Raw genomic sequence first — 24,175 nt, 5'->3', positions numbered from 1 at the left:
CACTTATAAATACAATTTCCCAAGTATCCTGATATCATTCCACTCGTTGAGTTATCCTTCTGCCATGAGGACTCCAGACTTATTTTCGTCTCACACACTCCGTTCGACCACCACTCGGCAGGTCACAACACTTTTATATCAGCTTATTCCACGGACTGCTCGAATTTAGAAGTCCATCATCCGGTATCAAGTCTAATAACCTTGCTAAGTTCCGTAAATATGTTAACTCTAATCGACGACAACTTGATTGTAGTGCTGTTCATTGCTGAACGGATGACATGTTGGGCTTCTGGATCTGTGCTCAGCAATCATAACGAATCAAAACAAGTTGGCGTTTTGTCCAGGCCACGCATGTTCCTTCGAGTAAAATTGGCCACTGGCAAAATGTCACTGCTTGGAGATGCCGGGGATTGAACCCGGGGCCTCACACATGCAAAGCGTGCGCTCTACCACTGAGCTACATCCCCACCACACTGGCTCAGTCTGATCCCAGTAACGTGACCTCGTTGTGTAAGGGGGCTATCGGGGTCATGGCCGGAGTTGAAGAATCTACTCTGAAATCTCGCAGATCTTTTCCATTTCCCGTTTGTTAGATAGCGGCACTTGGAAGCAAGCATTACCTGGGCTACTTCTGAGTACCTTGAAAGTGACATCTCATCCACATTAGGGGTCATCACAAATAACACAGGGCTCGATGAATGTGGCCCAGTGGCCTAATGGATAAAGCACCAGCTTCCGGAGCTGGGGATTGTGGGTTCGAGTCCCATCTGGGTCTTTAGTGTTTTGGTAAAAATTCAACGATCATATTTCTTATTCAAATCACAAGTTGATTTCCCATTCAATTACCTATGCATAATTTACCTCTCCACTTATAAAACATTTTTTCCAAGTATCCTAATATCATTCCACTCGTTGAGTTATCCTTCTGCCATGAGGACTCCAGACTGATTTTCGTCTCACACACTCCGTTCGACCACCACTCGGCAGGTCACAACACTTTTCTATCAGCTTATTCCACGCACTGCTAGAATTTAGAAGTCCATCATCCGGTATCAAGTCTAATAACCTTGCTAAGTTCCGTAAATATGTTAACTCTAATCGACGACAACTTGATTGTAGTGCTGTTCATTGCTGAACGGATGACATGTTGGGCTTCTGGATCTGTGCTCAGCAATCATAACGAATCAAAACAAGTTGGCGTTTTGTCCAGGCCACGCATGTTCCTTCGAGTAAAATTGGCCACTGGCAAAATGTCACTGCTTGGAGATGCCGGGGATTGAACCCGGGGCCTCACACATGCAAAGCGTGCGCTCTACCACTGAGCTACATCCCCACCACACTGGCTCAGTCTGATCCCAGTAACGTGACCTCGTTGTGTAAGGGGGCTATCGGGGTCATGGCCGGAGTTGAAGAATCTACTCTGAAATCTCGAAGATCTTTTCCATTTCCCGTTTGTTAGATAGCGGCACTTGGAAGCAAGCATTACCTGGGCTACTTCTGAGTACCTTGAAAGTGACATCTCATCCACATTAGGGGTCATCACAAATAACACAGGGCTCGATGAATGTGGCCCAGTGGCCTAATGGATAAAGCACCAGCTTCCGGAGCTGGGGATTGTGGGTTCGAGTCCCATCTGGGTCTTTAGTGTTTTGGTAAAAATTCAACGATCATATTTTTTATTCAAATCACAAGTTGATTTCCCATTCAATTACCTATGCATAATTTACCTCTCCACTTATAAAACATTTTTTCCAAGTATCCTAATATCATTCCACTCGTTGAGTTATCCTTCTGCCATGAGGACTCCAGACTGATTTTCGTCTCACACACTCCGTTCGACCACCACTCGGCAGGTCACAACACTTTTCTATCAGCTTATTCCACGCACTGCTCGAATTTAGAAGTCCATCATCCGGTATCAAGTCTAATAACCTTGCTAAGTTCCGTAAATATGTTAACTCTAATCGACGACAACTTGATTGTAGTGCTGTTCATTGCTGAACGGATGACATGTTGGGCTTCTGGATCTGTGCTCGGCAATCATAACGAATCAAAACAAGTTGGCGTTTAGTCCAGGCCACGCATGTTCCTTCGAGCAAAATTGGCCACTGGCAAAATGTCACTGCGTGGAGATGCAGGGGATTGAACCCGGGGCCTCACACATGCAAAGCGTGCACTCTACCACTGAGCTACATCCCCATTCTGGTTCTACCTGGGCGCAGTTCCACCTAGGTATGGGGTGAAACTTTGTCATCAGCTTCTTTCTCTCTCTTGTCACCCCACTCACTCTCCTGTTGGCCCTGGGACTTGTACCCATCGAGTCTGCACAGAGTCCAAGCAAAATGTGTTTCTTTTAAACTGAAAGAAATCACTAGAATACATGTGGAGGATGGATACTATAATGCTTTCCCAATTTATTTATTATTGGAAGTATTTAATTCGGAAATAAAAGTGTTCTGGATACTTTTAAGCACTTGTTTCCATCTCCAAATGTTTAACTAAACAATTTGATCACTGTGTACATCGTGAGTTATAAAAATAGCAAGTTCGGTATATTAACACACATTAATCCTAAGATTTCGTTCATCTAGGGTAATATTTACGAAAGTTAACGTGCACCCTTATTACAGGGACACAGACAATTCATTTTGGAATTCAACCTTTGTTGGAAACATGAATTAAATAAAAGCTGCGGACATGGAGATGCCGGGGATTGAACCCCGGGCCTCACACATGCAAAGCGTGCGCTCTACCACTGAGCTACATCCCCACCACACTGGCTCAGTCTGATCCCAGTAACGTGACCTCGTTGTGTAAGGGGGCTATCGGGGTCATGGCCGGAGTTGAAGAATCTACTCTGAAATCTCGCAGATCTTTTCCATTTCCCGTTTGTTAGATAGCGGCACTTGGAAGCAAACATTACCTGGGCTACTTCTGAGTACCTTGAAAGTGACATCTCATCCACATTAGGGGTCATCACAAAGAACACAGGGCTCGCTGAATGTGGCACAGTGGCCTAATGGATAAAGCACCAGCTTCCAGAGCTGGGGATTGTGGGTTCGAGTCCCATCTCGGTCTTTAGTGTTTTGGTAAAAATTCAACGATCATATTTCTTATTCAAATCACAAGTTGATTTCCCATTCAATTACCTATGCATAATTTACCTCTCCACTTATAAAGAAAATTTCCCAAGTATTCTGATATAATTCCACTCGTTGAGTTATCCTTCTGCCATGAGGACTCCAGACTGATTTTCGTCTCACACACTCCGTTCGACCACCACTCGGCAGGTCACAACACTTTTCTATCAGCTTATTCCACGCACTGCTCGAATTTAGAAGTCCATCATCCGGTATCAAGTCTAATAACCTTGCTAAGTTCCGTAAATATGTTAACTCTAATCGACGACACCTTGATTGTAGTGCGGTTCATTGCTGAACGGATGACATGTTGGGCTTCTGGATCTGTGCTCAGCAATCATAACGAATCAAAACAAGATGGCGTTTTGTCCAGTCCACGCATGTTCCTTCGAGTAAAATTGGCCACTGGCAAAATGTCACTGCGTGGAGATGCCGGGGATTGAACCCGGGGCCTCACACATGCAAATCGTGCGCTCTACCACTGAGCTACATCCCCATTCCATTTCTACCTGGGCGCAGTTCCACCTAGGTATGGGGTGAAACTTTGTCATCAGCTTCTTTCTCTCTCTTGTCACCCCACTCACTCTCCTGTTGGCCCTGGGACTTGTACCCATCGAGTCTGCACAGAGTCCAAGCAAAATGTGTTTCTTTTAAACTGAAAGAAATAACTAGAATACATGTGGAGGATGGATACTATAATGCTTTCCCAATTTATTTATTATTGGAAGTATTTAATTCGGAAATAAAAGTGTTCTGTATACTTTTAAGCACTTGTTTCCATCTCCAAATGTTTAAATAAACAATTTGATCACTGTGTACATCGTGAGTTATAAAAATAGCAAGTTCGGTATATTAACACACATTAATCCTAAGATTTCGTTCATCTAGGGTAATATTTACGAAAGTTAACGTGCACCCTAATTACAGGGACACAGACAATTCATTTTGGAATTCAACCTTTGTTGGAAACATGAATTAAATAAAAGCTGCGGACATGGAGATGCCGGGGATTGAACACGGGGCCTCACACATGCAAAGCGTGCGCTCGACCACTGAGCTACATCCCCACCACACTGGCTCAGTCTGATCCCAGTAACGTGACCTCGTTGTGTAAGGGGGCTATCAGGGTCATGGCCGGAGTTGAAGAATCTACTCTGAAATCTCGCAGATCTTTTCCATTTCCCGTTTGTTAGATAGCGGCACTTGGAAGCAAACATTACCTGGGCTACTTCTGAGTACCTTGAAAGTGACATCTCATCCACATTAGGGGTCATCACAAAGAACACAGGGCTCGCTGAATGTGGCACAGTGGCCTAATGGATAAAGCACCAGCTTCCGGAGCTGGGGATTGTGGGTTCGAGTCCCATCTCGGTCTTTAGTGTTTTGGTAAAAATTCAACGATCATATTTCTTATTCAAATCACAAGTTGATTTCCCATTCAATTACCTATGCATAATTTACCTCTCCACTTATAAAGAAAATTTCCCAAGTATCCTGATATAATTCCACTCGTTGAGTTATCCTTCTGCCATGAGGACTCCAGACTGATTTTCGTCTCACACACTCCGTTCGACCACCACTCGGCAGGTCACAACACTTTTCTATCAGCTTATTCCACGCACTGCTCGAATTTAGAAGTCCATCATCCGCTATCAAGTCTAATAACCTTGCTAAGTTCCGTAAATATGTTAACTCTAATCGACGACACCTTGATTGTAGTGCGGTTCATTGCTGAACGGATGACATGTTGGGCTTCTGGATCTGTGCTCAGCAATCATAACGAATCAAAACAAGTTGGCGTTTTGTCCAGTCCACGCATGTTCCTTCGAGTAAAATTGGCCACTGGCAAAATGTCACTGCGTGGAGATGCCGGGGATTGAACCCGGGGCATCACACATGCAAAGCGTGCGCTCTACCACTGAGCTACATCCCCATTCCGTATCTACCTGGGCGCAGTTCCACCTAGGTATGGGGTGAAACTTTGTCATCAGCTTCTTTCTCTCTCTTGTCACCCCACTCACTCTCCTGTTGGCCCTGGGACTTGTACCCATCGAGTCTGCACAGAGTCCAAGCAAAATGTGTTTCTTTTAAACTGAAAGAAATCACTAGAATACATGTGGAGGATGGATACTATAATGCTTTCCCAATTTATTTATTATTGGAAGTATTTAATTCGGAAATAAAAGTGTTCTGGATACTTTTAAGCACTTGTTTTCATCTCCAAATGTTTAAATAAACAATTTGATCACTGTGTACATCGTGAGTTATAAAAATAGCAAGTTCGGTATATTAACATACATTAATCCTAAGATTTCGTTCATCTAGGGTAATATTTACGAAAGTTAACGTGCACCCTTATTACAGGGACACAGACAATTCATTTTGGAATTCAACCTTTGTTGGAAACATGAATTAAATAAAAGCTGCTGACATGGAGATGCCGGGGATTGAATCCAGGGCCTCACACATGCGAAGCGTGCGCTCTACCACTGAGCTACATCCCCACCACACTGGCTCAGTCTGATCCCAGTAACGTGACCTCGTTGTGTAAGGGGGCTATCGGGGTCATGGCCGGAGTTGAAGAATCTACTCTGAAATCTCGCAGATCTTTTCCTTTTCCCGTTTGTTAGATAGCGGCACTTGGAAGCAAGCATTACCTGGGCATCTTCTGAGTACCTTGAAAGTGACATCTCATCCACATTAGGGGTCATCACAAAGAACACAGGGCTCGATGAATGTGGCCCAGTGGCCTAATGGATAAGGCACCAGCTTCCGGAGCTGGGGATTGTGGGTTCGAGTCCCATCTGGGTCTTTAGTGTTTTGGTAAAAATTCAACGATCATATTTCTTATTCAAATCACAAGTTGATTTCCCATTCAATTACCTATGCATAATTTACCTCTCCACTTATAAAACATTTTTTCCAAGTATCCTAATATCATTCCACTCGTTGAGTTATCCTTCTGCCATGAGGACTCCAGACTGATTTTCGTCTCACACACTCCGTTCGACCACCACTCGGCAGGTCACAACACTTTTCTATCAGCTTATTCCACGCACTGCTCGAATTTAGAAGTCCATCATTCGCTATCAAGTCTAATAACCTTGCTAAGTTCCGTAAATATGTTAACTCTAATCGACGACATCTTGATTGTAGTGCTGTTCATTGCTGAACGGATGACATGTTGGGCTTCTGGATCTGTGCTCAGCAATCATAACGAATCAAAACAAGTTGGCGTTTTGTCCAGTCCACGCATGTTCCTTCGAGTAAAATTGGCCACTGGCAAAATGTCACTGCGTGGAGATGCCGGGCATTAAACCCGGGGCCTCACACATGCAAAGCGTGCGCTCTACCACTGAGCTACATCCCCATTCCGTTTCTACCTGGGCGCAGTTCCACCTAGGTATGGGGTGAAACTTTGTCATCAGCTTCTTTCTCTCTCTTGTCACTTGTTTTCATCTCCAAATGTTTAAATAAACAATTTGATCACTGTGTACATCGTGAGTTATAAAAATAGCAAGTTCGGTATATTAACACACATTAATCCTAAGATTTCGTTCATCTAGGGTAATATTTACGAAAGTTAACGTGCACCCTTATTACAGGGACACAGACAATTCATTTTGGAATTCAACCTTTGTTGGAAACATGAATTAAATAAAAGCTGCGGACATGGAGATGCCGGGGATTGAACCCGGGGCCTCACACATGCGAAGCGTTCGCTCTACCACTGAGCTACATCCCCACCACACTGGCTCAGTCTGATCCCAGTTACGTGACCTCGTTGTGTAAGGGGGCTATCGGGGTCATGGCCGGAGTTGAAGAATCTACTCTGAAATCTCGCAGATCTTTTCCATTTCCCGTTTGTTAGATAGCGGCACTTGGAAGCAAGCATTACCTGGGCTACTTCTGAGTACCTTGAAAGTGACATCTCATCCACATTAGGGGTCATCACAAATAACACAGGGCTCGATGAATGTGGCCCAGTGGCCTAATGGATAAAGCACCAGCTTCCGGAGCTGGGGATTGTGGGTTCGAGTCCCCTCTCGGTCTTTAGTGTTTTGGTAAAAATTCAACGATCATATTTCTTAATCAAATCACAAGTTGATTTCCCATTCAATTACCTATGCATAATTTACCTCTCCACTTATAAAGAAAATTTCCCAAGTATCCTGATATAATTCCACTCGTTGAGTTATCCTTCTGCCATGAGGACTCCAGACTGATTTTCGTCTCACACACTCCGTTCGACCACCACTCGGCAGGTCACAACACTTTTCTATCAGCTTATTCCAAACACTGCTCGAATTTAGAAGTCCATCATCCGGTATCAAGTCTAATAACCTTGCTAAGTTCCGTAAATATGTTAACTCTAATCGACGACAACTTGATTGTAGTGCTGTTCATTGCTGAACGGATGACATGTTGGGCTTCTGGATCTGTGCTCAGCAATCATAACGAATCAAAACAAGTTGGCGTTTAGTCCAGGCCACGCATGTTCCTTCGAGTAAAATTGGCCACTGGCAAAATGTCACTGCGTGGAGATGCCAGGGATTGAACCCGGGGCCTCACACATGCAAAGCGTGCGCTCTACCACTGAGCTACATCCCCATTCCGGTTCTACCTGGGCGCAGTTCCACCTAGGTATGGGGTGAAACTTTGTCATCAGCTTCTTTCTCTCTCTTGTCACCCCACTCACTCTCCTGTTGGCCCTGGGACTTGTACCCATCGAGTCTGCACAGAGTCCAAGCAAAATGTGTTTCTTTTAAACTGAAAGAAATAACTAGAATACATGTGGAGGATGGATACTATAATGCTTTCCCAATTTATTTATTATTGGAAGTATTTAATTCGGAAATAAAAGTGTTCTGGATACTTTTAAGCACTTGTTTTCATCTCCAAATGTTTAAATAAACAATTTGATCACTGTGTACATCGTGAGTTTTAAAAATAGCAAGTTGGGTATATTAACACACATTAATCCTAAGATTTCGTTCATGTAGGGTAATATTTACGAAAGTTAACGTGCACCCTTATTACAGGGACACAGACAATTCATTTTGGAATTCAACCTTTGTTGGAAACATGAATTAAATAAAAGCTGCGGACATGGAGATGCCGGGGATTGAACCCGGGGCCTCACACATGCGAAGCGTGCGCTCTACCACTGAGCTACATCCCCACTACGCTGGCTAAGTCTGATCCCAGTAACGTGACCTCGTTGTGTAAGGGGGCTATCGGGGTCATGGCCGGAGTTGAAGAATCTACTCTGAAATCTCGTAGATCTTTTCCATTTCCCGTTTGTTAGATAGCGGCACTTGGAAGCAAGCATTACCTGGGCTACTTCTGAGTACCTTGAAAGTGACATCTCATCCACATTAGGGGTCATCACAAATAACACAGGGCTCGATGAATGTGGCCCAGTGACCTAATGGATAAAGCACCAGCTTCCGGAGCTGGGGATTGTGGGTTCGAGTCCCATCTCGGTCTTTAGTGTTTTGGTAAAAATTCAACGATCATATTTCTTAATCAAATCACAAGTTGATTTCCCATTCAATTACCTATACATAATTTACCTCTCCACTTATAAAGAAAATTTCCCAAGTATCCTGATATAATTCCACTCGTTGAGTTATCATTCTGCCATGAGGACTCCAGACTGATTTTCATCTCACACACTCCGTTCGACCACCACTCGGCAGGTCACAACACTTTTCTATCAGCTTATTCCACGCACTGCTCGAATTTAGAAGTCCATCATCCCCTATCAAGTCTAATAACCTTGCTAAGTTCCGTAAATATGTTAACTCTAATCGACGACATCTTGATTGTAGTGCTGTTCATTGCTGAACGGATGACATGTTGGGCTTCTGGATCTGTGTTCAGCAATCATAACGAATCAAAACAAGTTGGCGTTTTGTCCAGTCCACGCATGTTTCTTCGAGTAAAATTGGCCACTGGCAAAATGTCACTGAATGGAGATGCCGGGGATTGAACCCGGGGCCTCACACATGCAAAGCGTGCGCTCTACCACTGAGCTACATCCCCATTCCGTTTCTACCTGGGCGCAGTTCCACCTAGGTATGGGGTGAAACTTTGTCATCAGCTTCTTTCTCTCTCTTGTCACCCCACTCACTCTCCTGTTGGCCCTGGGACTTGTACCCATCGAGTCTGCACAGAGTCCAAGCAAAATGTGTTTCTTTTAAACTGAAAGAAATCACTAGAATACATGTGGAGGATGGATACTATAATGCTTTCCCAATTTATTTATTATTGGAAGTATTTAATTCGGAAATAAAAGTGTTCTGGATACTTTTAAGCACTTGTTTTCATCTCCAAATGTTTAAATAAACAATTTGATCACTGTGTACATCGTGAGTTATAAAAATAGCAAGTTCGGTATATTAACACACATTAATCCTAAGATTTCGTTCATCTAGGGTAATATTTACGAAAGTTAACGTGCACCCTTATTACAGGGACACAGACAATTCATTTTGGAATTTAACCTTTGTTGGAAACATGAATTAAATAAAAGCTGCGGACATGGAGATGCCGGGGATTGAACCAAGGGCCTCACACATGCAAAGCGTGCGCTCTACCACTGAGCTACATCCCCACCACACTGACTCAGTCTGATCCCAGTAACGTGACCTCGTTGTGTAAGGGGGCTATCGGGGTCATGGCCGGAGTTGAAGAATCTACTCTGAAATCTCGCAGATCTTTTCCATTTCCCGTTTGTTAGATAGCGGCACTTGGAAGCAAACATTACCTGGGCTACTTCTGAGTACCTTGTAAGTGACATCTCATCCACATTAGGGGTCATCACAAAGAACACAGGGCTCGCTGAATGTGGCACAGTGGCCTAATGGATAAAGCACCAGCTTCCGCAGCTGGGGATTGTGGGTTCGAGTCCCATCTCGGTCTTTAGTGTTTTGGTAAAAATTCAACGATCATATTTCTTATTCAAATCACAAGTTGATTTCCCATTCAATTACCTATGCATAATTTACCTCTCCACTTATAAAGAAAATTTCCCAAGTATCCTGATATAATTCCACTCGTTGAGTTATCCTTCTGCCATGAGGACTCCAGACTGATTTTCGTCTCACACACTCCGTTCGACCACCACTCGGCAGGTCACAACACTTTTCTATCAGCTTATTCCACGCACTGCTCGAATTTAGAAGTCCATCATTCGCTATCAAGTCTAATAACCTTGCTAAGTTCCGTAAATATGTTAACTCTAATCGACGACATCTTGATTGTAGTGCTGTTCATTGCTGAACGGATGACATGTTGGGCTTCTGGATCTGTGCTCAGCAATCATAACGAATCAAAACAAGTTGGCGTTTTGTCCAGTCCACGCATGTTCCTTCGAGTAAAATTGGCCACTGGCAAAATGTCACTGCGTGGAGATGCCGGGGATTGAACCCGGGGCCTCACACATGCAAAGCGTGCGCTCTACCACTGAGCTACATCCCCATTCCGTTTCTACCTGGGCGCAGTTCCACCTAGGTATGGGGTGAAACTTTGTCATCAGCTTCTTTCTCTCTCTTGTCACTTGTTTTCATCTCCAAATGTTTAAATAAACAATTTGATCACTGTGTACATCGTGAGTTATAAAAATAGCAAGTTCGGTATATTAACACACATTAATCCTAAGATTTCGTTCATCTAGGGTAATATTTACGAAAGTTAACGTGCACCCTTATTACAGGGACACAGACAATTCATTTTGGAATTCAACCTTTGTTGGAAACATGAATTAAATAAAAGCTGCGGACATGGAGATGCCGGGGATTGAACCAGGGGCCTCACACATGCGAAGCGTGCGCTCTACCACTGAGCTACATCCCCACTACGCTGGCTAAGTCTGATCCCAGTAACGTGACCTCGTTGTGTAAGGGGGCTATCGGGGTCATGGCCGGAGTTGAAGAATCTACTCTGAAATCTCGTAGATCTTTTCCATTTCCCGTTTGTTAGATAGCGGCACTTGGAAGCAAGCATTACCTGGGCTACTTCTGAGTACCTTGAAAGTGACATCTCATCCACATTAGGGGTCATCACAAATAACACAGGGCTCGATGAATGTGGCCCAGTGACCTAATGGATAAAGCACCAGCTTCCGGAGCTGGGGATTGTGGGTTCGAGTCCCATCTCGGTCTTCAGTGTTTTGGTAAAAATTCAACGATCATATTTCTTAATCAAATCACAAGTTGATTTCCCATTCAATTACCTATACATAATTTACCTCTCCACTTATAAAGAAAATTTCCCAAGTATCCTGATATAATTCCACTCGTTGAGTTATCATTCTGCCATGAGGACTCCAGACTGATTTTCATCTCACACACTCCGTTCGACCACCACTCGGCAGGTCACAACACTTTTCTATCAGCTTATTCCACGCACTGCTCGAATTTAGAAGTCCATCATCCGCTATCAAGTCTAATAACCTTGCTAAGTTCCGTAAATATGTTAACTCTAATCGACGACATCTTGATTGTAGTGCTGTTCATTGCTGAACGGATGACATGTTGGGCTTCTGGATCTGTGTTCAGCAATCATAACGAATCAAAACAAGTTGGCGTTTTGTCCAGTCCACGCATGTTTCTTCGAGTAAAATTGGCCACTGGCAAAATGTCACTGAATGGAGATGCCGGGGATTGAACCCGGGGCCTCACACATGCAAAGCGTGCGCTCTACCACTGAGCTACATCCCCATTCCGTTTCTACCTGGGCGCAGTTCCACCTAGGTATGGGGTGAAACTTTGTCATCAGCTTCTTTCTCTCTCTTGTCACCCCACTCACTCTCCTGTTGGCCCTGGGACTTGTACCCATCGAGTCTGCACAGAGTCCAAGCAAAATGTGTTTCTTTTAAACTGAAAGAAATCACTAGAATACATGTGGAGGATGGATACTATAATGCTTTCCCAATTTATTTATTATTGGAAGTATTTAATTCGGAAATAAAAGTGTTCTGGATACTTTTAAGCACTTGTTTTCATCTCCAAATGTTTAAATAAACAATTTGATCACTGTGTACATCGTGAGTTATAAAAATAGCAAGTTCGGTATATTAACACACATTAATCCTAAGATTTCGTTCATCTAGGGTAATATTTACGAAAGTTAACGTGCACCCTTATTACAGGGACACAGACAATTCATTTTGGAATTTAACCTTTGTTGGAAACATGAATTAAATAAAAGCTGCGGACATGGAGATGCCGGGGATTGAACCAGGGGCCTCACACATGCAAAGCGTGCGCTCTACCACTGAGCTACATCCCCACCACACTGACTCAGTCTGATCCCAGTAACGTGACCTCGTTGTGTAAGGGGGCTATCGGGGTCATGGCCGGAGTTGAAGAATCTACTCTGAAATCTCGCAGATCTTTTCCATTTCCCGTTTGTTAGATAGCGGCACTTGGAAGCAAACATTACCTGTGCTACTTCTGAGTACCTTGTAAGTGACATCTCATCCACATTAGGGGTCATCACAAAGAACACAGGGCTCGCTGAATGTGGCACAGTGGCCTAATGGATAAAGCACCAGCTTCCGGAGCTGGGGATTGTGGGTTCGAGTCCCATCTCGGTCTTTAGTGTTTTGGTAAAAATTCAACGATCATATTTCTTATTCAAATCACAACTTGATTTCCCATTCAATTACCTATGCATAATTTACCTCTCCACTTATAAAGAAAATTTCCCAAGTATCCTGATATAATTCCACTCGTTGAGTAATCCTTCTGCCATGAGGACTCCAGACTGATTTTCGTCTCACACACTCCGTTCGACCACCACTCGGCAGGTCACAACACTTTTCTATCAGCTTATTCCACGCACTGCTCGAATTTAGAAGTCCATCATTCGCTATCAAGTCTAATAACCTTGCTAAGTTCCGTAAATATGTTAACTCTAATCGACGACATCTTGATTGTAGTGCTGTTCATTGCTGAACGGATGACATGTTGGGCTTCTGGATGTGTGCTCAGCAATCATAACGAATCAAAACAAGTTGGCGTTTTGTCCAGTCCACGCATGTTCCTTCGAGTAAAATTGGCCACTGGCAAAATGTCACTGCGTGGAGATGCCGGGGATTGAACCCGGGGCCTCACACATGCAAAGCGTGCGCTCTACCACTGAGCTACATCCCCATTCCGTTTCTACCTGGGCGCAGTTCCACCTAGGTATGGGGTGAAACTTTGTCATCAGCTTCTTTCTCTCTCTTGTCACTTGTTTTCATCTCCAAATGTTTAAATAAACAATTTGATCACTGTGTACATCGTGAGTTATAAAAATAGCAAGTTCGGTATATTAACACACATTAATCCTAAGATTTCGTTCATCTAGGGTAATATTTACGAAAGTTAACGTGCACCCTTATTACAGGGACACAGACAATTCATTTTGGAATTCAACCTTTGTTGGAAACATGAATTAAATAAAAGCTGCGGACATGGAGATGCCGGGGATTGAACCAGGGGCCTCACACATGCGAAGCGTGCGCTCTACCACTGAGCTACATCCCCACCACACTGGCTCAGTCTGATCCCAGTAACGTGACCTCGTTGTGTAAGGGGGCTATCGGGGTCATGGCCGGAGTTGAAGAATCTACTCTGAAATCTCGTAGATCTTTTCCATTTCCCGTTTGTTAGATAGCGGCACTTGGAAGCAAGCATTACCTGGGCTACTTCTGAGTACCTTGAAAGTGACATCTCATCCACATTAGGGGTCATCACAAATAACACAGGGCTCGATGAATGTGGCCCAGTGACCTAATGGATAAAGCACCAGCTTCCGGAGCTGGGGATTGTGGGTTCGAGTCCCATCTCGGTCTTTAGTGTTTTGGTAAAAATTCAACGATCATATTTCTTAATCAAATCACAAGTTGATTTCCCATTCAATTACCTATACATAATTTACCTCTCCACTTATAAAGAAAATTTCCCAAGTATCCTGATATAATTCCACTCGTTGAGTTATCATTCTGCCATGAGGACTCCAGACTGATTTTCATCTCACACACTCCGTTCGACCACCACTCGGCAGGTCACAACACTTTTCTATCAGCTTATTCCACGCACTGCTCGAATTTAGAAGTCCATCATCCGCTATCAAGTCTAATAACCTTGCTAAGTTCCGTAAATATGTTAACTCTAATCGACGACATCTTGATTGTAGTGCTGTTCATTGCTGAACGGATGACATGTTGGGCTTCTGGATCTGTGTTCAGCAATCATAACGAATCAAAACAAGTTGGCGTTTTGTCCAGTCCACGCATGTTTCTTCGAGTAAAATTGGCCACTGGCAAAATGTCACTGAATGGAGATGCCGGGGATTGAACCCGGGGCCTCACACATGCAAAGCGTGCGCTCTACCACTGAGCTACATCCCCATTCCGTTTCTACCTGGGCGCAGTTCCACCTAGGTATGGGGTGAAACTTTGTCATCAGCTTCTTTCTCTCTCTTGTCACCCCACTCACTCTCCTGTTGGTCCTGGGACTTGTACCCATCGAGTCTGCACAGAGTCCAAGCAAAATGTGTTTCTTTTAAACTGAAAGAAATCACTAGAATACATGTGGAGGATGGATACTATAATGCTTTCCCAATTTATTTATTATTGGAAGTATTTAAATCGGAAATAAAAGTGTTCTGGATACTTTTAAGCACTTGTTTTCATCTCCAAATGTTTAAATAAACAATTTGATCACTGTGTACATCGTGAGTTATAAAAATAGCAAGTTCGGTATATTAACACACATTAATCCTAAGATTTCGTTCATCTAGGGTAATATTTACGAAAGTTAACGTGCACCCTTATTACAGGGACACAGACAATTCATTTTGGAATTCAACCTTTGTTGGAAACATGAATTAAATAAAAGCTGCGGACATGGAGATGCCGGGGATTGAACCCGGGGCCTCACACATGCAAAGCGTGCGCTCTACCACTGAGCTACATCCCCACCACACTGACTCAGTCTGATCCCAGTAACGTGACCTCGTTGTGTAAGGGGGCTATCGGGGTCATGGCCGGAGTTGAAGAATCTACTCTGAAATCTCGCAGATCTTTTCCATTTCCCGTTTGTTAGATAGCGGCACTTGGAAGCAAACATTACCTGGGCTACTTCTGAGTACCTTGTAAGTGACATCTCATCCACATTAGGGGTCATCACAAAGAACACAGGGCTCGCTGAATGTGGCACAGTGGCCTAATGGATAAAGCACCAGCTTCCGGAGCTGGGGATTGTGGGTTCGAGTCCCATCTCGGTCTTTAGTGTTTTGGTAAAAATTCAATGATCATATTTCTTCTTCAAATCACAAGTTGATTTCCCATTCAATTACCTATGCATAATTTACCTCTCCACTTATAAAGAAAATTTCCCAAGTATCCTGATATAATTCCACTCGTTGAGTTATCCTTCTGCCATGAGGACTCCAGACTGATTTTCGTCTCACACACTACGTTCGACCACCACTCGGCAGGTCACAACACTTTTCTATCAGCTTATTCCACGCACTGCTCGAATTTAGAAGTCCATCATCCGGTATCAAGTCTAATAACCTTGCTAAGTTCCGTAAATATGTTAACTCTAATCGACGACACCTTGATTGTAGTGCTGTTCATTGCTGAAAGGATGACATGTTGGGCTTCTGGATCTGTGCTCAGCAATCATAACGAATCAAAACAAGTTGGCGTTTAGTCCAGGCCACGCATGTTCCTTCGAGTAAAATTGGCCACTGGCAAAATGTCACTGCGTGGAGATGCCGGGGATTGAACCCGGGGCCTCACACATGCAAAGCGTGCGCTCTACCACTGAGCTACATCCCCATTCCGGTTCTACCTGGGCGCAGTTCCACCTAGGTATGGGGTGAAACTTTGTCATCAGCTTCTTTCTCTCTTTTGTCACCCCACTCACTCTCCTGTTGGCCCTGGGACTTGTACCCATCGAGTCTGCACAGAGTCCAAGCAAAATGTGTTTCTTTTAAGCTGAAAGAAATAACTAGAATACATGTGGAGGATGGATACTATAATGCTTTCCCAATTTATTTATTATTGGAAGTATTTAATTCGGAAATTGAAGTGTTCTGGATACTTTTAAGCACTTGTTTTCATCTCCAAATGTTTAAATAAACAATTTGATCACTGTGTACATCGTGAGTTATAAAAATAGCAAGTTCGGTATATTAACACACATTAATCCTAAGATTTCGTTCATCTAGGGTAATATTTACGAAAGTTAACGTGCACCCTTATTACAGGGACACAGACAATTCATTTTGGAATTCAACCTTTGTTGGAAACATGAATTAAATAAAAGCTGCGGACATGGAGATGCTGGGGATTGAACCCAGGGCCTCACACATGCGAAGCGTGCGCTCTACCACTGAGCTACATCCCCACCACACTGGCTCATTCTGATCCCAGTAACGTGACCTCGTTGTGTAAGGGGGCTATCGGGGTCATGGCCGGAGTTGAAAAATCTACTCTGAAATCTCGCAGATCTTTTCCATTTCCCGTTTGTTAGATAGCGGCACTTGGAAGCAAACATTACCTGGGCTACTTCTGAGTACCTTGAAAGTGACATCTCATCCTCATTAGGGGTCATCACAAAGAACACAGGGCTCGATGAATGTGGCCCAGTGGCCTAATGGATAAGGCACCAGCTTCCGGAGCTGGGGATTGTGGGTTCGAGTCCCATCTGGGTCTTTAGTGTTTTGATAAAATTCAATGATCATATTTCTTCTTCAAATCACAAGTTGATTTCCCATTCAATTACCTATGCATAATTTACCTCTCCACTTATAAAGAAAATTTCCCAAGTATCCTGATATAATTCCACTCGTTGAGTTATCCTTCTGCCATGAGGACTCCAGACTGATTTTCGTCTCACACACTCCGTTCGACCACCACTTTTCTATCAGCTTATTCCACGCACTGCTCGAATTTAGAAGTCCATCATCAAGTCTAATTACCTTGCTAAGTTCCGTAAATATGTTAACTCTAATCGACGACACCTTGATTGTAGTGCTGTTCATTGTGTAATGCGGGCGTAAACGACCTCCCGGAAGTGACCTCATGGGGGGAGGAGTTACGTCACGTGGGGGAGAGGGTAAGGGTCTATAAGGGGGGTAACCGGAAGCAGTCGGGAGTGATCGGGGACTGGGAAAGTGAGAGGCCACGCAGGGCGAAGGGTGAGGAGAGAGTGGCGAGGTCGCCACACACCCGAGCCACGAGGATCGGCACCGTCGGCCAACGGTGACCGACCCCGGGGCAGGAGGAGCAGCGAGGAGGCTGCGGAGAGAAGCGGGTCTGCAAGGGAGGAGTCGGGCAGCAGGGGTCTGCACGACGTGACAGCAGCGGGGCTGCTAGGAGGGAGTTGGGCTACGTGAGCGACAGCAGCCTGGGGCTGCAGAGTGGAGAGTATATAGGGGAGTACCGTGAGGGAAAAGAGATCGAACCCAAATAAAGGACACAGGACAGAGAGAAGCGTCCGAGTCTTTTATTACACTGGTGTCAGAAGTGTAACGGTATGGCTAAACAACTGAGAAAAAAGAATATTCCGTCTCCGGCATCGGCTTCATCTTCCGACGACGATGACCTTCCTCCAGCGGCGGACCCGACTCCGGCAGAGGAGGAGATCCGTGCTGGGACGAGGGCGGGTCCAGGGGTCCAAGATGTCGCCGCGTCGGCGGACCAGTCTGCACCAAAGGACGCGGATTTGAGATGGAGTCAGATGGCGGAGCAACTTGAAACTCTCAAGAACGTGCTTGCACAGTTGTCTGCGCTCGTTATGCCGAGGACGGCGTCGGAAGGCGATGTTGGTGGTCCGCAGGAGCCCGGGTTGTCTTCAATGTCGACGCCATCAGCCACGCGGCACGAAGACGCCATCTTGGGCGTGGCGCACGACGAAAGGCGGGAAGCCGCCATTTTGGGCCCTCCGCGACGGAAGGCCGCCATCTTGTCGACACCACGCTGCGACGCCATGTTGAACATGCCACCGGAAGAGTCAGCGGCTGGAGGGAACACGCCAAGGCGTCGCAGTCGTCACCTAACGACTGTCAAGGAATTCTCCATCGGGGGCGATTGGAGTGCGTTCGCCTGCAGATTTTTTGCAGCGGTGCGCTCGGCGAGGTGGACTGACGCCGAGGCATTAGAAGTTCTTCTGACTCTCCTTGATGATGAGTTCGTTAGATTCTTTCGCTCTATAAAAGCCGCGAAGAAGAAAACATTGCGTGGTGTGTTCGACGAAATGGCAGACGCTTACGAGCCGCCGGATGATGCTCATCGCCGGTTTGTGCAACGACAACGCGCACCCGAGGAGTCTCCGGTGGCGTATAGGGGCGCGGTACTGGAGCTGGCAATGGCCGCATACCCGGAGATGGAGCCTGACCTGTTGGAACCTCTCATCCTGGGTAGGATGTTGGAGTTGTCCCGGGATCTCGGCATTCCAATGCCGGTGTGCGGTCACGAGAAGCTCACATCCCGGGCTGCGGCTAAGTGTCTGGACGCCCAGTTCAACCTGCGCCGGTGGAAGAAAGTTACGGCGTGGACGGGTGGGCCCATCGTCGAAGGGGGAGCCGTGGGTTGGGACCCCAAGAAAGCTGTTTATGTGCCGGACGACAGGAGCCCGCAGGAGCTGTCGGCTGCCGCTGCTCCGTGGCCGGAGCCGCGGGCTGCGCCGCCGACACGGCCGCGTCGGGACGGGGCGCCCGCAGCAAGGCGCAACAACATCGACTGCTTCCGCTGCGGGCGTAAGGGCCATTATGCCAGGGACTGCTGGGCCCGCGTCCCGGGTCCGCCCCAGCAGGAGGCCTCGACAGCGGCTGCTCCAAGGAAGGATTCGCCAGCACAGGCAAGTCGGTGCGCACCAGACACCCGGCAAGGCTTGACACCTCACTCATCACCGTTGTCATGCGATCCGGGTGTTTTGAATAACGGGAGACCATTGACTGTGCCTTGTCGTTCCGTAACGCAGTGGCGTAAGTTGGCTCGGCGGATCGTCGCGGCCGCTACCGGTTCGTCCACCGTACCTGGGTCGATACAAGGGGTGGACGTACGGATTTTGGTAGATTCCGGAGCGTCCGCGACCATTATTTCGGATGTAATATTCCATCTCTTGAACATCCCACCAGAGGCCGTGAGTCCGGCTTACGCTTCCTGCGTCGCCGCGAACGGGGGTAGCATGGGCATTGTGGGCCAGGTGTACGCTACAATTGCTATCGGGGGAGTGTCGGCCTCGGGAATTGTGTTAATTTCGATGTCTCTTGCGGTTCCTTGTTTATTAGGGACCGATTTTCTGGCCAAAATGCCCATTCTAATTAGAATTAATGAGAACTGCATTCAATTACCGGAAGGCCGTAAAATTGCCTTTTTGCCGTCGCCCTGGGGGCGACCTGCTTCTGTCGCCCAGGTGCAGGCATTGTCCGAAGTGTCTGTTGATATTCCACCTGGCTCACAGATTCTCATTCCTTTGCGTTATCGGAAGCCTGTACCTGGTCGTCAAGGAGCGATTGGGGTTTTGTTGTCACCGTCTGCCACCTCCACGGGTGGATCGGCGCTGGTTGGGGCACAAACTATTGTTAGGCCAGACCAGCAGCCGTTTTTGCAGGTGCTTAACGCGAGTGCCGAAAGCGTGTGTGTGCCGGCGGGTACCGTTGTGGCACATGCCACTACTGCGTTTACAGCTCATGATGATTTGTCCGGCCGGGGGGTCGTTGGAGGTGTTTCGGGCCCCGGAGCTGTAGATGACCGCTGGATTGCTGAATTGTGTGGGGAGAATTCAGCTTTTTCCGGGGAACAACGTTGTGCGATTCGTAAATTGTTATCGAGCTATTCTGATGTGTTTAGTTCCGATGATTTGGACTTAGGACGCACCTCGTTGCTTTACCATCATATTGACACAGGGGACGCTGCCCCTATTCGGTTGAACTCGCATCGGATGAGTCCGGCTGAGCGAGAGCATGTTCGAGGGGCAGTGGATGACATGTTGGCTGCGGACATAATATCTCCGTCTAACAGCCCATGGGGCGCACCTGTTGTTTTGGTCAAGAAAAAAGATGGCAAATTGCGATTTTGTGTAGACTTTCATAAATTAAATAAGGTGTCAGTGGCAGATGCGTATCCCCTGCCACGTATGGACGACTCTCTCGATGCCTTGTCGGGGGCGAAGTTCTTTTCAACGCTAGATCTCTCTTCGGGCTTCTGGCAGCTTCCCCTCGACGAGTCCTCGCGAGAAAAGACTGCTTTCCGTACGCCGCAGGGGTTATTTCAATTTAACTGTCTTCCGATGGGGCTGAATGCGGCCCCTGCCACTTTTCAGAGGTTGATGGAGTTGGTATTAACGGGGTTGCAGTGGGAGACATGTCTTATATATTTGGACGATATTATCGTTTTCAGCCGCACATTTGACGAGCATTTATCGCGGTTGGAGGCCGTGTTCACCAGGATGCGTTCTGCTAATTTGAAATTTAAGCCCAAGAAATGTCACCTGCTGCAACACTCCGTGCGTTATTTGGAGCACATCGTCAGTGCGGACGGGGTGGCCACAGATCCGGACAAAACTGCGTGCGTCCGTGACTGGCCAACCCCTGCCACGGTGGGGGATGTGCGTCGGTTTTTGGGGTTCGCCTCATATTATCGGAGGTTTGTTCCAAATTTTGCTACGATCGCGAGGCCTTTGCATCTCCTGACGGGTAAAGGACACAAATTTGCTTGGGGACCGCCAGAGGAGGCGGCGTTTCGAGGCCTACACGATCTATTGGCTACGGCACCGACGTTGGATTATCCGGATTTTGCGCATCCCTTCATTCTGGATACGGACGCGAGTGACACGGGTATTGGGGCGGTGTTATCTCAGTCCAAAGGTGGTGTAGAACGCGTGGTCGCGTATGGTAGCCGGATTTTGTCTCCCGCTGAAACCCGCTACTGTGTCACTCGCAGGGAACTTTTGGCTATTGTTTTTTTTCTCCCCCAATTTCGACCGTATCTGTACGGTCATTCGTTTATTGTTCGCACAGATCATGCGGCCTTGCAGTATGCTCTTAAAATGGACCAACCATCCGGCCAGCTGGCGCGATGGTTGGACACGCTGCAAGAATTTTCCTTCCAAATTCACCATCGGAAGGGAGTGCGTCACGCTAATGCGGACGCACTTTCCAGGTTGCCGCAGCGATCCCCTTGCGCGTGTGCGTCGGGGACGCATAGTTGTGGCCCGATTCAGCACCCCCCTCCGCCTGTCGCGCTGGCAGTCGAAGTGCCGGAAGCTCCGCTTGAGCCGGGGCCGGCTGATGCGGGGTCGGCTGATGGGGGACCGGCTGGTGGCATTCTACATCTCCCGAGGTCTGTGTGGATTCGGGAACAGATGTTGGATGATTCCTTGGTAACGTTACGTAAGCGGCCTGTGAAGGGGAGTGGACGACTCTGTGCGGGCGGCGTGCCGGAAACCGCTCTCCGTGATGGCTTGCTGATGTGGAGGGAAGGGATGCAGGAACGTTGGCGTCTGGTTGTACCGGCATCATTGCGGTACGAATTGATTAGGACTCTGCATTGTGACACGCTTTTACATCTGGGGGTGCAGAAGACGCTATTGACGCTGCAGCGAGACTACTATTGGCACGGCATGACGACGGATGTCGTCGGGCACGTTCGCGCGTGTCCCGATTGTGCCCGCCGTAAGCCACCTAAATATCCATATGTGCCGCCGATACAATCCATCCAGGTGTCTCGAGTTAATGAGTTGGTGGCGTTAGATATTTTGGGACCCTTTCCGCCATCCGCTAGGGGAAATACATATTTGCTGGTAGGGGTGGAGTACCTCTCCCGCTGGCCGGTGGCCTGGCCTTTGCCTGACCAGTCAGCGGCGTCTATCACAGACGCCTTTCTTTTTGGGTATGTTATGGACAAAGGGGCGCCGGAGAGGCTCCTTACAGACCAAGGCCGGAATTTTTCCTCGAAATTGTTGGGGGAGGTGTGTGCGGCGCTGGGTAACAAAAAAAATACGGACATCTCCCTACCACCCACAAACGGATGGTATGGTGGAACGGCTTAATCGGACCCTGTCCGCCATGTTGTGCCATACGGTTAGTGAAAAACAATCGGATTGGGATTTGCATATCCCTGGGGTGCTTTCAGCGTACCGGATGACGCCGCATGCGGCTACAGGATATTCGCCGTTTTTTCTGATGTACAGTCGTGAAAACGTACCGCCGATTAATGAACAGTTGGGAACTGAGGCGAGGGGACCTGTCAAGCCTCTTCCTGATTATATTCAGGACACCGTTCGCCGAGTCACTGAGGCGCGGGTGGAGGCTCGCATGGCTACGGCCAAAGCCCAGGCTCGGAACGAGCGGTGTGCGCGACGCTCAAAAGGGGAATGCCCTTGGAAAACGGGGGACCTGGCCTGGCTCCATTGTCCACAGGTGCGGCCAGGTACCTCTCCTAAATTACATAAGCCATGGCAAGGGCCGGTTCGCCTCATCGAGGTTCCCAACCCACAGTCGGCGCGTGTTCGGTTTGGTTCTCGGCGTTGGTTCGTCCATACATCTCGGTTGAAACCATACGTGGCCCCTTGACCGGATGCGTCATCTCCTGAGGTTGCCTTGCCGGGGTCTGTTGCTGCCGACTCGCCCTTGCCTGTGCCTGCTGACTTTGCTAGAGCGCCTGTCGTGCCTTTCACAGATGAGCCGGCCGTGACGCGGCAGGGGAAAGCAGACCCAGCTCGGGGTGCACCTACCACGGCTGCGGAACCTTTGAGGCCCGCAGCCCTTCCTATCCCGCCGCGGACACGATCGCGGGACGCCTCTGATGCTGCGCCTTCGAAAATAGGGGACCGGGACGTTGCCAGGCCTCCAATAGCGACAGACGAACTTCAGCCTGTCGCTCTTAAAACCCTGCCACGTTCCCGCTCGGCGGGAGGGCCACCGACCGTCCGGGACGGCCCGGCGACCCGCACCCGCTCGAAATCCCTCACATTTCGTTAATTATTGTGTTGTGTTCTTGTTCTTTCGGTATATTATCGTGTGTTCTGTGTCCTTTTTCGTTTTCGGTCGTGTTCGCTCGCATTGCTTATTGGAGTTGTGTTCAGCCGAGGTCGGCTGGATTTTCTCTACGGGGGAGGGTGGTGTAATGCGGGTGTAAACGACCTCCCGGAAGTGACGTCATGGGGGGAGGAGTTACGTCACGTGGGGGAGAGGGTAAGGGTCTATAAGGGGGGTAACCGGAAGCAGTCGGGAGTGATCGGGGACTGGGAAAGTGAGAGGCCACGCAGGGCGAAGGGTGAGGAGAGAGTGGCGAGGTCGCCACACACCCGAGCCACGAGGATCGGCACCGTCGGCCAACGGTGACCGACCCCGGGGCAGGAGGAGCAGCGAGGAGGCTGCGGAGAGCAGCGGGTCTGCAAGGGAGGAGTCGGGCAGCAGGGGTCTGCACGACGTGACAGCAGCGGGGCTGCTAGGAGGGAGTTGGGCTACGTGAGCGACAGCAGCCTGGGGCTGCAGAGTGGAGAGTATATAGGGGAGTACCGTGAGGGAAAAGAGATTGAACCCAAATAAAGGACACAGGACAGAGAGAAGCGTCCGAGTCTTTTATTACAATTGCTGTTGGGCTTCTGGATCTGTGCTCAGCAATCGTAACGAATCAAAACAAGTTGGCGTTTTGTCCAGGCCACGCATGTTCCTTCGAGTAAAATTGGCCACTGGAAAAATGTCACTGCGTGGAGATGCCGGGGATTGAACCCGGGGCCTCACACATGCAAAGCATGTGCTGTACCACTGAGCTACATCCCCATTCCGGTTCTACCTGGGCGCAGTTCCACCTAGGTATGGGGTGAAACTTTGTCATCAGCTTCTTTCTCTCTCTTGTCACCCCACTCACTCTCCTGTTGGCCCTGGGACTTGTACCCATAGAGTCTGCACAGAGTCCAAGCAAAATGTGTTTCTTTTAAACTGATAGAAATAACTAAAATACATGTGGAGGATGGATACTATAATGCTTTCCCAATTTATTTATTATTGGAAGTATTTAA

The 24,175-nt window shown here is 47.4% G+C and overlaps 29 non-coding genes across 29 annotated transcripts; 4 read left to right on the top strand and 25 right to left on the bottom strand.

The window, feature by feature from the left end:
• Nucleotides 1–395: 395 nt before the first annotated feature.
• Nucleotides 396–467, bottom strand: TRNAA-UGC (transfer RNA alanine (anticodon UGC)). Its single transcript has one exon. It is a non-coding gene; the product is annotated as a tRNA-Ala (tRNA).
• Nucleotides 468–702: 235 nt separating this feature from the next.
• TRNAR-CCG (transfer RNA arginine (anticodon CCG)) lies at nt 703–775 on the top strand. The gene has a single exon. It is a non-coding gene; the product is annotated as a tRNA-Arg (tRNA).
• Nucleotides 776–1,261: 486 nt separating this feature from the next.
• On the bottom strand, nt 1,262–1,333 carry TRNAA-UGC (transfer RNA alanine (anticodon UGC)). Its single transcript has one exon. It is a non-coding gene; the product is annotated as a tRNA-Ala (tRNA).
• A 235-nt stretch (nt 1,334–1,568) lies between these two features.
• Nucleotides 1,569–1,641, top strand: TRNAR-CCG (transfer RNA arginine (anticodon CCG)). Its single transcript has one exon. It is a non-coding gene; the product is annotated as a tRNA-Arg (tRNA).
• Nucleotides 1,642–2,127: 486 nt separating this feature from the next.
• TRNAA-UGC (transfer RNA alanine (anticodon UGC)) lies at nt 2,128–2,199 on the bottom strand. Its single transcript has one exon. It is a non-coding gene; the product is annotated as a tRNA-Ala (tRNA).
• Nucleotides 2,200–2,698: 499 nt separating this feature from the next.
• Nucleotides 2,699–2,770, bottom strand: TRNAA-UGC (transfer RNA alanine (anticodon UGC)). The gene has a single exon. It is a non-coding gene; the product is annotated as a tRNA-Ala (tRNA).
• Nucleotides 2,771–3,564: 794 nt separating this feature from the next.
• On the bottom strand, nt 3,565–3,636 carry TRNAA-UGC (transfer RNA alanine (anticodon UGC)). The gene has a single exon. It is a non-coding gene; the product is annotated as a tRNA-Ala (tRNA).
• Nucleotides 3,637–4,135: 499 nt separating this feature from the next.
• Nucleotides 4,136–4,207, bottom strand: TRNAA-UGC (transfer RNA alanine (anticodon UGC)). The gene has a single exon. It is a non-coding gene; the product is annotated as a tRNA-Ala (tRNA).
• A 794-nt stretch (nt 4,208–5,001) lies between these two features.
• TRNAA-UGC (transfer RNA alanine (anticodon UGC)) lies at nt 5,002–5,073 on the bottom strand. The gene has a single exon. It is a non-coding gene; the product is annotated as a tRNA-Ala (tRNA).
• A 499-nt stretch (nt 5,074–5,572) lies between these two features.
• TRNAA-CGC (transfer RNA alanine (anticodon CGC)) lies at nt 5,573–5,644 on the bottom strand. Its single transcript has one exon. It is a non-coding gene; the product is annotated as a tRNA-Ala (tRNA).
• A 235-nt stretch (nt 5,645–5,879) lies between these two features.
• TRNAR-CCG (transfer RNA arginine (anticodon CCG)) lies at nt 5,880–5,952 on the top strand. The gene has a single exon. It is a non-coding gene; the product is annotated as a tRNA-Arg (tRNA).
• Nucleotides 5,953–6,438: 486 nt separating this feature from the next.
• TRNAA-UGC (transfer RNA alanine (anticodon UGC)) lies at nt 6,439–6,510 on the bottom strand. Its single transcript has one exon. It is a non-coding gene; the product is annotated as a tRNA-Ala (tRNA).
• A 303-nt stretch (nt 6,511–6,813) lies between these two features.
• On the bottom strand, nt 6,814–6,885 carry TRNAA-CGC (transfer RNA alanine (anticodon CGC)). Its single transcript has one exon. It is a non-coding gene; the product is annotated as a tRNA-Ala (tRNA).
• A 794-nt stretch (nt 6,886–7,679) lies between these two features.
• TRNAA-UGC (transfer RNA alanine (anticodon UGC)) lies at nt 7,680–7,751 on the bottom strand. Its single transcript has one exon. It is a non-coding gene; the product is annotated as a tRNA-Ala (tRNA).
• Nucleotides 7,752–8,250: 499 nt separating this feature from the next.
• Nucleotides 8,251–8,322, bottom strand: TRNAA-CGC (transfer RNA alanine (anticodon CGC)). The gene has a single exon. It is a non-coding gene; the product is annotated as a tRNA-Ala (tRNA).
• Nucleotides 8,323–9,116: 794 nt separating this feature from the next.
• Nucleotides 9,117–9,188, bottom strand: TRNAA-UGC (transfer RNA alanine (anticodon UGC)). The gene has a single exon. It is a non-coding gene; the product is annotated as a tRNA-Ala (tRNA).
• Nucleotides 9,189–9,687: 499 nt separating this feature from the next.
• Nucleotides 9,688–9,759, bottom strand: TRNAA-UGC (transfer RNA alanine (anticodon UGC)). Its single transcript has one exon. It is a non-coding gene; the product is annotated as a tRNA-Ala (tRNA).
• Nucleotides 9,760–10,553: 794 nt separating this feature from the next.
• On the bottom strand, nt 10,554–10,625 carry TRNAA-UGC (transfer RNA alanine (anticodon UGC)). The gene has a single exon. It is a non-coding gene; the product is annotated as a tRNA-Ala (tRNA).
• A 303-nt stretch (nt 10,626–10,928) lies between these two features.
• Nucleotides 10,929–11,000, bottom strand: TRNAA-CGC (transfer RNA alanine (anticodon CGC)). The gene has a single exon. It is a non-coding gene; the product is annotated as a tRNA-Ala (tRNA).
• Nucleotides 11,001–11,794: 794 nt separating this feature from the next.
• Nucleotides 11,795–11,866, bottom strand: TRNAA-UGC (transfer RNA alanine (anticodon UGC)). The gene has a single exon. It is a non-coding gene; the product is annotated as a tRNA-Ala (tRNA).
• Nucleotides 11,867–12,365: 499 nt separating this feature from the next.
• TRNAA-UGC (transfer RNA alanine (anticodon UGC)) lies at nt 12,366–12,437 on the bottom strand. The gene has a single exon. It is a non-coding gene; the product is annotated as a tRNA-Ala (tRNA).
• Nucleotides 12,438–13,231: 794 nt separating this feature from the next.
• On the bottom strand, nt 13,232–13,303 carry TRNAA-UGC (transfer RNA alanine (anticodon UGC)). Its single transcript has one exon. It is a non-coding gene; the product is annotated as a tRNA-Ala (tRNA).
• A 303-nt stretch (nt 13,304–13,606) lies between these two features.
• TRNAA-CGC (transfer RNA alanine (anticodon CGC)) lies at nt 13,607–13,678 on the bottom strand. The gene has a single exon. It is a non-coding gene; the product is annotated as a tRNA-Ala (tRNA).
• A 794-nt stretch (nt 13,679–14,472) lies between these two features.
• Nucleotides 14,473–14,544, bottom strand: TRNAA-UGC (transfer RNA alanine (anticodon UGC)). Its single transcript has one exon. It is a non-coding gene; the product is annotated as a tRNA-Ala (tRNA).
• Nucleotides 14,545–15,043: 499 nt separating this feature from the next.
• On the bottom strand, nt 15,044–15,115 carry TRNAA-UGC (transfer RNA alanine (anticodon UGC)). Its single transcript has one exon. It is a non-coding gene; the product is annotated as a tRNA-Ala (tRNA).
• Nucleotides 15,116–15,909: 794 nt separating this feature from the next.
• TRNAA-UGC (transfer RNA alanine (anticodon UGC)) lies at nt 15,910–15,981 on the bottom strand. The gene has a single exon. It is a non-coding gene; the product is annotated as a tRNA-Ala (tRNA).
• A 499-nt stretch (nt 15,982–16,480) lies between these two features.
• TRNAA-CGC (transfer RNA alanine (anticodon CGC)) lies at nt 16,481–16,552 on the bottom strand. Its single transcript has one exon. It is a non-coding gene; the product is annotated as a tRNA-Ala (tRNA).
• Nucleotides 16,553–16,787: 235 nt separating this feature from the next.
• On the top strand, nt 16,788–16,860 carry TRNAR-CCG (transfer RNA arginine (anticodon CCG)). The gene has a single exon. It is a non-coding gene; the product is annotated as a tRNA-Arg (tRNA).
• Nucleotides 16,861–23,864: 7,004 nt separating this feature from the next.
• TRNAA-UGC (transfer RNA alanine (anticodon UGC)) lies at nt 23,865–23,936 on the bottom strand. Its single transcript has one exon. It is a non-coding gene; the product is annotated as a tRNA-Ala (tRNA).
• Nucleotides 23,937–24,175: the final 239 nt, after the last annotated feature.

This window comes from Lampetra fluviatilis, chromosome 42 (assembly GCF_964198595.1).
Source record: "Lampetra fluviatilis chromosome 42, kcLamFluv1.1, whole genome shotgun sequence".
Lineage (NCBI taxonomy): Eukaryota > Metazoa > Chordata > Hyperoartia > Petromyzontiformes > Petromyzontidae > Lampetra > Lampetra fluviatilis.
This window is presented reverse-complemented; position numbering and strand designations above follow the sequence as displayed.